The sequence below is a fragment of the Oncorhynchus tshawytscha genome, unplaced genomic scaffold, assembly GCF_018296145.1.
Source record: "Oncorhynchus tshawytscha isolate Ot180627B unplaced genomic scaffold, Otsh_v2.0 Un_scaffold_3409_pilon_pilon, whole genome shotgun sequence".
Taxonomy (NCBI): Eukaryota; Metazoa; Chordata; class Actinopteri; order Salmoniformes; family Salmonidae; genus Oncorhynchus; species Oncorhynchus tshawytscha.
The window spans coordinates 297,497-310,570 of NW_024609786.1; the positions used below are offsets into that span (position 1 = coordinate 297,497).

A 13,074-nucleotide genomic window follows, 5' to 3' on the forward strand; every position below is an offset into this window, starting at 1 on the left:
TAGATGTTTTACTTGCTACAGTAAAATACATATTTCAGTAGAATAATTGATGACAGCATGAATATTGAAATTACACAGCAGCTTTTCATGTACAGGCATATATTTCCTGTCGTGGTCTACAGATGTCCAACACAACATCTCCAGCCTTCCTCCAGCGGACCATGTGACCGTTAGTTACCGTTACCTGGCCAGACGCTGTCAATCATCGACAACGGCAGTGCTTGCTTGCCAGCTAGCTGGTTATGGATTAGCTAGCTCAATTACCGACTGGTTTAACATAAACAACACAATTCAACACCACTTTTCCAGCAATACATGTCGGGTATTATTTGCTAACATTTAAATACGTACCTTTTGAATGAAAACGGAGAAATGTATGTGGTTTCTCCTGTGTAGCCGAGGCTTGGTTATTTAGCGAGTCGCATTCCGTATCCCAACGAACCCCCTGCTGATCTCGAACCAGTCAGATGTGCTTTGACGAACAAAATCTCCCTTGCTTGTTATAACACGCAGCTAGCCAGCTTTAGCTAGATAATGGTGTTTAAAACAATACCCAATCTAAAACTAGCTCGATGCCAAGGGCAACTGAAAACTAAATCCAGTATTATGGACACTAAACATCCAGAAAGCTAGACACGTCGACTAACGTTACCAAGCTAACTGCCAAAGACGAGAGATGTTCGCATGCGCTAGCAAATGGAGTGTCTGACTCTGCTCCAGTCGATGTGTGATGAAGAGATCACAGTTGTACACCAAAAATAATCCGAGAAGAAGAGGTAATTTCCATGTTCGAAAACTGCGATTTAAAAAATGTCGTGCGAAACGGCGTCCATTGAAAACATCGTATACTGTTAGGTCAGTACGTGATAGCAGAGCAATTTTGCCGAGTATGAGAGCTGGTAGTTTGTGTGTGTAGGCAGCACTCGGCTCGGGTTCAGAAAGCCCCTGCGGCAGTCGGTCGGGCGGCTGTCGGTTGCAGAGCACCCAGAGGCTGCATCGCACCCAATGACTGTGATCCCGATATGAAAGCATCCTCCCTCTCCAGCCCAACCCGGAAGAAAATGACAACACTGCAGTAACGTCATTCGTAATATACTGGTGGCTTTGAAATGGTTTACACATTTAATAAGGATGACTTATTAAGAAAAGCATATGCGACTTTTTAGCTTGTAATAGCCTACTTGGGTCAGATGAACAAATTGGCCTATTTTGTTGCTATTCATCAAACTCAATGTAATAATGCCCTGCCCCTCTCTCAAGAATAGGCTAATTCAAGTCCTGTAGCGCCATCTACACGACCCATTTATGGAGATTGTTCAATCTCCTATTTCCACTACAGTCCTGCATGGCAGGGGCCTAGTTGTAGTTGGTTCATTTACTGGCTATAGGCCCATTCTATCCAGTCTAAGAAAATTGCTTTCATTCTCAATGCTGTGTTGTGTTTCATAGGTTTTCCTTGATGACATTGGGTGTAAATAAGAATAGCATGTGAATTACATTTATAATAACACCTGTTGGACACAATGTACAGTGCATTCGGGAAGTATTCGGACCCATTGACTTTTTCTTAAATTAATCCTTTTTCTATAATTTATTAAATCGCTTTTTTCCTCATCAATCTTCACACAATAACCCATAATGACAAAGCAAAAACAGGTTTTTAGACATTTTTGCAAATTTGGTGAAAAAAAATATTTAAAAAATATCACATTTACCTAAGTATTCAAATCCTTGACTCAGTACTTTGTTGAAGCACCTTTGGCAGCGATTACAGCCTCGAGTCTTCTTGGGTATGACACTAAAAGCACGGTACACCTGTATTTGGGAAGTTTCTCCCATTCTTCTCTGCAGATCCTCTCAAGCTCTGTCAGGTTGGATGGGGAGCATTGCTTCACAGCTATTTTCAGGTTTCCAGAGATGTTCGGTCTGGTTCAACTCTGGACTCTGACAGGGCCACTCAAGGACATTCAGAGACTTGTTCTGAAGCCACTCATGCGTCGTCTTGGCTGTGTGCTTAGGGTTGTTGTCCTGTTGGAAGGTGAACCTTCGACCCGGTCTGAGGTCCTGGGCGCTCTCAAGGATCTCTCTGTAATTTGCTTAGTTTATTTTTCCCTCGATCCTGACTAGTCTCCCAGTCCCTGCCGTTGAAAAACATCCCCATAGCATGATGCTGCCACCACCATACTTCACCTTATGGATGGTGCCAGGTTTCCTCCAGACGTGACACTTGGCAATCAGGCCAAAGAGTTCCATCTTGGTTTCATCAGACCAGAGATTCATGTTTCTCATGGTTTGAGTCTTTAGGTGCCTTTTTGCAAACTCCAAGCGAGTTTTCATGTGATTTTTACTGAGGAGTGGCTTTCGTCTAGCCACTCTACCATAAATGCCTGGTTGTCCTTCTGGAAGTTTCTCCCATCTCCACAGAGGAACTCTGGAGCTCTGTCAGAGGGACCATCGGGTTCTTGGTCCCCTCGCTGACCAAGGCCCGGGCAGCCAACTCTAGGAAGTGTCTTGGTGGTTCCAAACTTCTTCCTTTTAAGAATGATGGAGACCACTGTGTTCTAGGGGAACTTCAATGCTGCAGAAATGTTTTGGTACCTTTCTCCAGATCGGTGCCTCGACACAATCCTGTCTCTGAGCTCTATGGACAATTACTTCGACCTCATAGCTTTGTCTTTGCTGTGACATGCACTGTCAACTGTGGGACCATATATAGACGGGTGTGTACCTTAAAAAATCATGTCCAATCAATTGAATTTACCACAGGTGGGCTACAACCTAAGTTGTAGAAACATCTCAAGGATGTTCAATGGAAACAGCATGCACCTGAGCTCAATTTTGAGTCTCACAGCAAAGGGTCTGAATACTTACACTATTGAAATAAGGTATTTAAGGAACTGTTTTCACTTTGTCAATATGGGGTATTTTGTGTAGATATCTGAGGATTTTTATTTATTTAATCCATTTTAGAATAAGGCTGTAACATAACAAAATGCGGAAAAGGTCAAGGGGTCTGAACACTTTTCGAAGACACGGTAGGCCAACAGTGTCAGATATTATACATGTTTCCCTCATTAAATTACACTCTGGGCCTGACTATCAGCATGTTCCATTCACAACGACTGTGAATGGGTCGCGCTTCTTATTAACTGGAGAAAATGAAGTCATTGATTCTGATTGCTTTCTCTCTCCCTCTCTCTCTCTCTCTCTCTGTCTCTCGCTCGCTCTCTCTCTCTCTCTGTCTGTCTGTCTCTCTGTCTCTCTTTCTCCCTCTCTCTCTCTGACTCTCTCGCTCTCTCACTGTCTGGTGGAGGTAATGCTTGAGCGTTCCCTGGCACCTCCTCTCTTATTGGCATAGTAAATTATGAGGAAAGATACAGTGCTGTCTGGGAACACACTTAAACCATCCCAGATGAACTGATGAAGCAGGTAGTAAACAATCCACACTGACATCTTATTGATAGAATGTTGTATAGAGGAAATGCAAAGTCCATAACAGTGACGTTACTGTGCTGTAAAAGAAACACTTGTTTCTTATTCCATGCAAGCTATAGGCCGACCTATTTCCCCCTCCCCAAACTCATATTCTATGGCAATTAATCTCATCCATTTAAATAGGCAGTATAGGCTATAATGATTGGTAGGTATTCCGTGCTGTATAGAAAAATATCACATTATATACAGTGCAATCGGAAAGTATTCAAACCCCTTGTCTTTTTCCACATTTTGTTACTTTACAGCCTTATTCTAAAATGGATTAAATTAATATTTTTACCCATCAATCTACACACAATACCTCACAATGATAAAGTGAAAACAGGTACATTTTTGAAAATGTATAATTTTTTACAACAGAAATACCTTATTTACATAAGTATTCAGACCCTTTGTATTCACACCCTGTGCTCTGGACACCATATGTGAACTGATTGCCCCCCATCTATCTTCAGAGTTCGTGCTGCTAGGCGACCTAAACTGGAACATGCTTAACACCCCAGCCATCCTACAATCTAAACCTGATGCCCTCAATCTCACACAAATTATCAATGAACCTACCAGGTACCTCCCCAAAGCCTTAAACACGGGCACCCTCATAGATATCATCCTAACCAACTTCCCCTCTAAATACACCTCTGCTGTCTTCAACCAAGATCTCAGTGATCACTGCCTCATTGCCTGCATCTGTAATGGGTCAGCGGTCAAACGACCTCCACTCATCACTGTAAAACGCTCCCTGAAACACTTCTGCGAGCAGGCCTTTCTAATCGACCTGGCCGGGGTATCCTGGAAGGATATTGATCTCATCCCGTCAGTAGAGGATGCCTGGATATTTTTTTTAAATGCCTTCCTAACCATCTAAAATAAACATGCCCCATTCAAGAAATTTAGAACCAGGAACAGATATAGCCCTTGGTTCTCCCCAGACCTGACTGCCCTTAACCAACACAAAAACATCCTATGGCGTTCTGCATTAGCATCGAACAGCCCTCGTGATATGCAGCTGTTCAGGGAAGCTAGAAACCATTATACACAGGCAGTTAGAAAAGCCAAGGCTAGCTTTTTCAAGCAGAAATTTGCTTCCTGCAACACTAACTCAAAAAAGTTCTGGGACACTGTAAAGTCCATGGAGAATAAGAACACCTCCTCCCAGCTGCCCACTGCACTGAAGATAGGAAACACTGTCACCACTGATAAATCCACCATAATTGAGAATTTCAATAAGCATTTTTCTACGGCTGGCCATGCTTTCCACCTGGCTACTCCTACCCCGGTCAACAGCACTGCACCCCCAACAGCAACTCGCCCAAGCCTTCCCCATTTCTCCTTCTCCCAAATCCATTCAGCTGATGTTCTGAAAGAGCTGCAAAATCTGGACCCCTACAAATCAGCCGGGCTAGACAATCTGGACCCTTTCTTTCTAAAATTATCTGCCGAAATTGTTGCCACCCCTATTACTAGCCTGTTCAACCTCTCTTTCGTGTCGTCTGAGATTCCCAAAGATTGGAAAGCAGCTGCGGTCATCCCCCTCTTCAAAGGGGGACACTCTTGACCCAAACTGCTACAGACCTATATCTATCCTACCGTGCCTTTCTAAGGTCTTCGAAAGCCAAGTCAACAAACAGATTACCGACCATTTCGAATCTCACCATACCTTCTCTGCTATGCAATCTGGTTTCAGAGCTGGTCATGGGTGCACCTCAGCCACGCTCAAGGTCCTAAACGATATCTTAACCGCCATCGATAAGAAACATTACTGTGCAGCCGTATTCATTGATCTGGCCAAGGCTTTCGACTCTGTCAATCACCACATCCTCATCGGCAGACTCGACAGCCTTGGTTTCTCAAATGATTGCCTCGCCTGGTTCACCAACTACTTCTCTGATAGAGTTCAGTGTGTCAAATCGGAGGGTCTGCTGTCCGGACCTCTGGCAGTCTCTATGGGGGTGCCACAGGGTTCAATTCTTGGACCGACTCTCTTCTCTGTATACATCAATGAGGTCGCTCTTGCTGCTGGTGAGTCTCTGATCCACCTCTACGCAGACGACACCATTCTGTATACTTCCGGCCTTTCTTTGGACACTGTGTTAACAAGCCTCCAGGCAAGCTTCAATGCCATACAACTCTCCTTCCGTGGCCTCCAATTGCTCTTAAATACAAGTAAAACTAAATGCATGCTCTTCAACCGATCGCTACCTGCACCTACCCGCCTGTCCAACATCACTAGTCTGGACGGCTCTGACTTAGAATACGTGGACAACTACAGATACTTAGGTGTCTGGTTAGACTGTAAACTCTCCTTCCAGACCCATATCAAACATCTCCAATCTAAAGTTAAATCTAGAATTGGCTTCCTATTTCACAACAAAGCATCCTTCACTCATGCTGCCAAAGATACCCTTGTAAAACTGACCATCCTACCAATCCTCGACTTTGGCGATGTCATTTACAAAATAGCCTCCAATACCCTACTTAACAAATTGGATGCAGTCTATCACAGTGCAATCCGTTTTGTCACCAAAGCCCCATATACTACCCACCATTGCGACCTGTACACTCTCGTTGGCTGGCCCTCGCTTCATACTCGTCGCCAAACCCACTGGCTCCATGTCATCTACAAGACCCTGCTAGGTAAAGTCCCCCCTTATCTCAGCTCGCTGGTCACCATAGCATCTCCCACCTGTAGCACACGCTCCAGCAGGTATATCTGCCAATATCTGCCAATATAGTTCTCTGCTGCCAATGACTGGAACGAACTACAAAAATCTCTGAAACTGGAAACACTTATCTCCCTCACTAGCTTTAAGCACCAACTGTCAGAGCAGCTCACAGATTACTGCACCTGTACATAGCCCACCTATAATTTAGCCCAAACAACTACCTCTTTCCCAACTGTATTTAATTTAAATTTATTTATTTATTTTTCTCCTTTGCACCCCATTATTTTATTTCTACTTTGCACATTCTTCCATTGCAAAACTACCATTCCAGTGTTTTACTTGCTATATTGTATTTACTTTGCCACCATGGCCTTTTTTGCCTTTACCTCCCTTCTCACCTCATTTGCTCACATTGTATATAGACTTGTTTATACTGTATTATTGACTGTATGTTTGTTTTACTCCATGTGTACCTCTGTGTTGTTGTATGTGTCGAACTGCTTTGCTTTATCTTGGCCAGGTCGCAATTGTAAATGAGAACTTGTTCTCAACTTGCCTACCTGGTTAAATAAAGGTAAAATAAATAAATAAAATAAAATATGAGACTTAAAATTGAGCTTTCCATTGATCGTCCTTGAGATGTTTCTACAACTTAGGTTGTAGTCCACCTGTGGTATATTCAATTGATTGGACATGATTTGGAAAGGCACACACCCGCCTATATAAGATCCCACAGTTGACAGTGCATGTCAGGGCTGCTCAGGGAGGTGACCAAGAACCCGATGGTCACTCTGACAGAGCTCCCGAGTTCCTCTGTGGTGATGGGAAAAACTTCCAGAAGGACAACCAGGCATTTATGGTAGAGTGGCTAGACAGAAGCAACTCCTCATTAAAAATCACATGAAAACCCGCTTGGAGTTTGCAAAAAGGCACCTAAAGGCTCAAACCATGAGAAACAAGATTCTCTGGTCTGATGAAACCAAGATGGAACTCTTTGGCCTGATTGCCAAGTGTCACGTCTGGAGGAAACCTGGCACCATTCATAAGCTGAAGCATGGTGGTGGCAGCATCATGCTATGGGGATGTTTTTCAGCAGAAAGGACTGGGAGACTAGTCAGGATCAAGGCAAAGATGAACGGAGCAAAGTACAGAGAGATCCTTGATGAAAACCTGCTCCAGAGCGCTCAGGACCTCAGACTGGGCCGATGGTTCACCTTCCAATAGGACAACAACCCTAAGCACACAGCCAAGACAACGCAGGAGTGGCTTTGGGACAAATCTCTGAATGTCCTTGAGTGGCCCAGCCAGAGCCTGGACTTGAACCCGATCGAACATCTCTGGAGAGACCTTAACATAGCTGTGCAGCAACGCTCCCCATCCAAGTTGAGTATAGGGTCTGAGTACTTACGTAAATGTGATATTTCCGTTTTATATTTGTAATACATTTGCAAAAAATGTCTATAAACCTATTTTTGCTCTGGCATTGTGGGGTATTATGTGTAGATTGATAAGGAAAAAATACAATTTTATCAATTTTAGAATAAGGCTGTAACGTAACTGTCACGGTCCTCCTCCTCTTCATCTGAAGAGGAGAGGCGAGAAGGATCGGAGGACCAAAATGCGGCGTGATACGTGTTCATCATGAATTTTAATAAAGAAAACACTGAACACTATACAAAAACAGTAAACAAAATAACAACCGTGAAGCTAATGCGAGCTGCGCTAAAACAAGCCATCAACATAGACAATCACCCACCAACAAACAGTGCAACCCAGGCTACTTAAGTGTGATTCTCAATCAGAGACAACTAATGACACCTGCCTCTGATTGAGAACCATACTAGGCCGAAACAAGAAATACCCAAATCATAGAAAAACAAACATAGACTGCCCACCCCAACTCACGCCCTGACCATACTAAATAATGACAAAAACAAAGGAAATAAAGGTCAGAACGTGACAGTAACAAAATGTGGATAAAGTCAAGGGATCTGAATACTTTCCTAAGGCACTGTATATGTTGTAGCCTGAGTACTCTTGCACAGGCACAAATCCCCTTTCTCATAACAGGCCTGCTCTGGTGTAACTGAATGGAGTCCAGGCAGAACGAATGTAAATTCTCTTCCTTTAACATAGCTCTAACTTACTCCCACTGCACACCATAAACTCCTGGAGGGGAGCTATCTCTCACTAATACAAAATACAATGATTGTGGTGTAATTTTGTGAGACTTGAAAAATGATGCTCTTCTACTATTTTAGGTTCATAGTGAGACCACTAGTGTGGTTGGATTGGATTGATTATGAACACTGACAACTCAAGGGTTTAGTACAGACAGTCTCCTCACACAACCTTATTTCTTATTATAATCCAGACACTATAATCCACAGCAATTTACATTCTTCTAACTGGTTTTCCTCACAGGTTTATTGGTCTCATAGTGCTTCTTGGCCTCGTATTGCTTATTGGTCTCATAGTGCTTATTGGTCTCATAGTGCTTATTGGTCTCATAGTGCTCATAGTGCTTATTGGTCTCATAGTGCTTATTGGTCTCATAGTGCTTATTGGTCTCATAGTGCTTATTGGTCTCATAGTGCTTATTCCCAGTCCCAGACCTTATTGGTCTCATAGTGCTTATTGGTCTCATAGTGCTTATTCCCAGTCCCAGACCTGCTGTTTTCAACTCTCTAGACAGCAGGAGCGGTAGAGATACTCTCAATGATCGGCTATGAAAAGCCAACTGACATTTACTCCTGAGGTGCTGACCTGTTGCACCCTCGACAACCACTGTGATTATTATTATTTGACCATGCTGGTCATTTATGAACATTTGAACATCTTGGCCATGTTCTGTTATAATCTCCACCCGACACAGCCAGAAGAGGACTGGCCACCCCTCATAGCCTGGTTCCTCTCTAGGTTTCTTCCTAGGTTTTGGCCTTTCTAGGGAGGTTTTCCTAGCCACTGTGCTTCTACACCAGCATTGCTTGCTGTTTGGGGTTTTAGGCTGGGTTTCTGTACAGCACTTTGAGATGTCAGCTGATGTAAGAAGGGCTTTATAAATACATTTGATTTGATAGTGCTTATTGGTCTCATAGTGTTTATTGGTCTCATAGTGCTTATTGGTCTCATATTGCTTATTGATCTCATAGTGCTTATTGGTCTCATATTGCTTATTGGTCTCAGGGTGCTTATTGGTCTCATATTGCTTATTGGTCTCATAGTGCTTATTGGTCTCATATTGCTTATTGGTCTCATAGTGCTTATTGGCCTCGTTGCTTATTGAACTAATTGCTTATTGGCCTCGTTGCTTATTGGCCTCGTTGCTTATTGGCCTCATTGCTTATTGGCCTCATTGCTTATTGGCCTCATTGCTTATTGGCCTCGTTGCTTATTGGCCTCGTTGCTTATTGGCCTCGTTGCTTATTGGCCTCATTGCTTATTGGCCTCATGGTGCTTATTGGCCTCATTGCTTATTGGCCTCGTTGCTTATTGGCCTCATTGCTTATTGGCCTCATTGCTTCTTGGCCTCATTGCTTCTTGGCCTCATTGCCCTCATTGCTTATTGGCCTCATTGCTTATTGGCCTCATGGTGCTTATTGGCCTCATTGCTTATTGGCCTCATTGCTTATTGGCCTCATTGCTTATTGGCCTCATTGCCCTCATTGCTTATTGGCCTCATTGCTTATTGGCCTCATTGCTTATTGGCCTCATTGCTTATTGGCCTCATTGCCCTCATTGCTTATTGGCCTCATTGCTTATTGGCCTCATTGGTGCCTCATTGGCCTCATTGCTTATTGGCCTCATTGCTTATTGGCCTCATTGCTTATTGGCCTTGTTGCTTATTGGTCTCATTGCTTATTGAACTCATTGCTTATTGGCCTCATTGCTTATTGAACTCATTGCTTATTGACCTCATTGCTTATTGGCCTCATTGCTTATTGGCCTCATTGCTTATTGGCCTCATTGCCCTCATTGCTTATTGGCCTCATTGCTTATTGGCCTCATGGTGCTTATTGGCCTCATTGCTTATTGGCCTCATTGCTTATTGGCCTCATTGCTTATTGGCCTCATTGCCCTCATTGCTTATTGGCCTCATTGCTTATTGGCCTCATGGTGCTTATTGGCCTCATTGCTTATTGGCCTCATTGCTTATTGGCCTCATTGCCCTCATTGCTTATTGGCCTCATTGCTTATTGGCCTCATTGCTTATTGGCCTCATTGCTTATTGGCCTCATTGCTTATTGGCCTCATTGCTTATTGGCCTCATTGCTTATTGGCCTCATTGCTTATTGGCCTCATAGTGCTTATTGGCCTCATAGTGCTTATTGGCCTCATTGCTTATTGGCCTCATTGCCCTCATTGCTTATTGGCCTCATTGCTTATTGGCCTCATGGTGCATATTGGCCTCATTGCTTATTGGCCTCATGGTGCTTATTGGCCTCATTGCTTATTGGCCTCATTGCTTATTGGCCTCATTGCTTATTGGCCTCATTGCTTATTGGCCTCATTGCTTATTGGCCTCATTGCTTATTGGCCTCATTGCTTATTGGCCTCATAGTGCTTATTGGCCTCATAGTGCTTATTGGCCTCATTGCTTATTGGCCTCATTGCTTATTGGCCTCGTTGCTTATTGGCCTCATTGCTTATTGGCCTCATAGTGCTTATTGGCCTCATAGTGCTTATTGGCCTCATAGTGCTTATTGGCCTCATTGCTTATTGGCCACACACTTATAATCCAGTCATTTAGCACTCGCATCACTCTGATCCAGAGCAACTTATAGGTGCATAAAGGTTCAATAGGGTAGACCTCACATTCTGTTAGCCATTCTTCTCCTAGGCCAGCTGTCTCTCCCCCTCAGTGCCCATTGATATGGAATGACACCAAAGCTGAGTGTGAAATATGAGCTGATGGTCTGGTCTCTCTTCCCTGGGGGCAAACACACACACAAGCACACACATCAGATGTGTGATGATCAAAGATGATCAATCTTTATATCTCTCTCACACACACACCTTGCGAGACACCTCCGTTAAACACACGCAGACAGCACACCAGGTTCGGTGTCAATTCAGTAAGTACCCTGAAATTCCATTGATCTTCAATGCCTTTTAATGAGCATAATGTGGAATTGGAACCTGATTTACATTCTGAATTGACTGGAATTGAAATGGATTTGACCCCAACCCATTAACTCAAACATACACACATTTGAGCCAGCCATATCACCATACACATCATTCACTCATATCCGGCGCCAGTCGAAGGCCTCCTGTCACAGATCGATGGGGTGGTGCTGCAGGCTCTGGGTCTGATCTTTGGCTCATATCTAGAGAGTCAGTGGAGCAGAAGACTGTATCAACTCTGTGACATTAATCCGCTTCTAAATCACAACCTTCAAGAACAAAATCTATTTTTTTATTAATTTATTTTATTTCACCTTTATTTAACCAGGAAGGCCAGTTGAGAACAAGATCTCATTTACAACTGTGACCTGGTTAAGATAAAGCAAAGCAGTGCGACAAAAACAACAACACAGAGTTACACATAAACAAACAAAGAAAAATAGAAAAATGTACAGTGTGTGCAAATGTAGAAGAGTAAGGAAAATAATTACAATTTAGCATTAATACTGGACTGATGTGCAGATGATGATGTGCAAGTAGAGATACTGGGGTGCAAAAGAGGAAGAGGATAAGTAACAATAGGAGGATGAGGTAGTTGGGTGTGCTATTTACAGATTGGCTGTGTACAGGTACAGTGATCGGTAAGACTCCAGCTTCAGAGATTTTTGCAATTTGTTCCAGTCATTGGTAGCAGAGAACTGGGTGGAAAGGCAGCCAAAGTAAGTGTTGGCTTTGGGGATCACCAGTGCAATTACCTGCTGGAGCGCGTGCTACGGGTGGGTGTTGCTATGGTGACCAGTGAGCTGAGATGTGGCGGGGCTTTACCTAGCAAAGACTTATAGATGACCTGGAGCCAGTGGGTTTGGCGATGGATATGTAGTGAGGGTCAGCCAACGAGAGCATACAGGTTGCAGTGGTGGTTAGTATATGGGGCTTTTTAAAACGATGGCACTGTGGTCCAAGTTTGGCAGCATCGGCAGAATAGTCCGTTTTACGAGGGTAAGTTTGGCAGCATGAGTGAAGGATGCTTTGTTATGAAATAGGAAGCCGATTGTAGATTTCATTTTGGATTGGAGAGATATGGGATGCGGCTGCATGCATGCCATGGCCCTCCTCTCTCACACTCGAGTGACACTGAGATTGTGTTAATTGAGAAATAGCTGGATAGAAAGGCTCCTAGTTGGCTCCTATATCCATGTTGTGAGGTATTCTATTTGGCACAATAGAATCCCAACCTGCATCTCATAATTGCCTGCAAGTCCTGTTGATGAATATTGAAGATTGACACGCAGATATCTTTTAATGAAAACAAGGCCTCCTTACTCATTTAGACCACTAGAAAGCAAGAGCATCTAATCAATACTACGATTACAGAGCCCTATGTAGCACCCAGGAAAATGTATTGTAGATCTCCAGGTGGAGTACAGAGCCTTCTGTAGCACCCAGGAACATGTATTGTAGATCTCCAGGTGGAGTACAGAGCCCTCTGTAGCACCCAGGAACAAGTATTGTAGATCTCCAGCTGGAGGGCAGCTGATGTTTGAATATAAACAAGATGGCTCTGATGTAAACGTCTCTTGAAGTCAGTTATCTGACAGTTGATGTGTCCGTTAAAGACAGGGAAGTTGGGGGGTCCAGTGCCCCACAGTTACAGCTCACAGTTTAACCTTGTTCATAAAACATTCATGCCTGTTTGCACCAGAGTCTCCAGAAATGCCTTATTTATGTGTAGCATGTAGCAGCATCCTGCTGGGGATGTAGTATGGATGAGATGTCAGAGGCTTCCCCT

General features: G+C 43.5%; 1 protein-coding gene across 1 annotated transcript in view; it reads right to left on the reverse strand.

The window, feature by feature from the left end:
* Positions 1–1,026, reverse strand: part of galnt1 (UDP-N-acetyl-alpha-D-galactosamine:polypeptide N-acetylgalactosaminyltransferase 1) — a 66,229-nt gene extending 65,203 nt beyond the window's left edge. The window contains exon 1 of the mRNA XM_042318081.1: positions 352–1,026. The gene's annotated coding sequence lies outside the window, so the exon portion shown is untranslated. The remainder of the gene's footprint in view (positions 1–351) is intronic.
* Between the last annotated feature and the right edge of the window lie 12,048 nt (positions 1,027–13,074).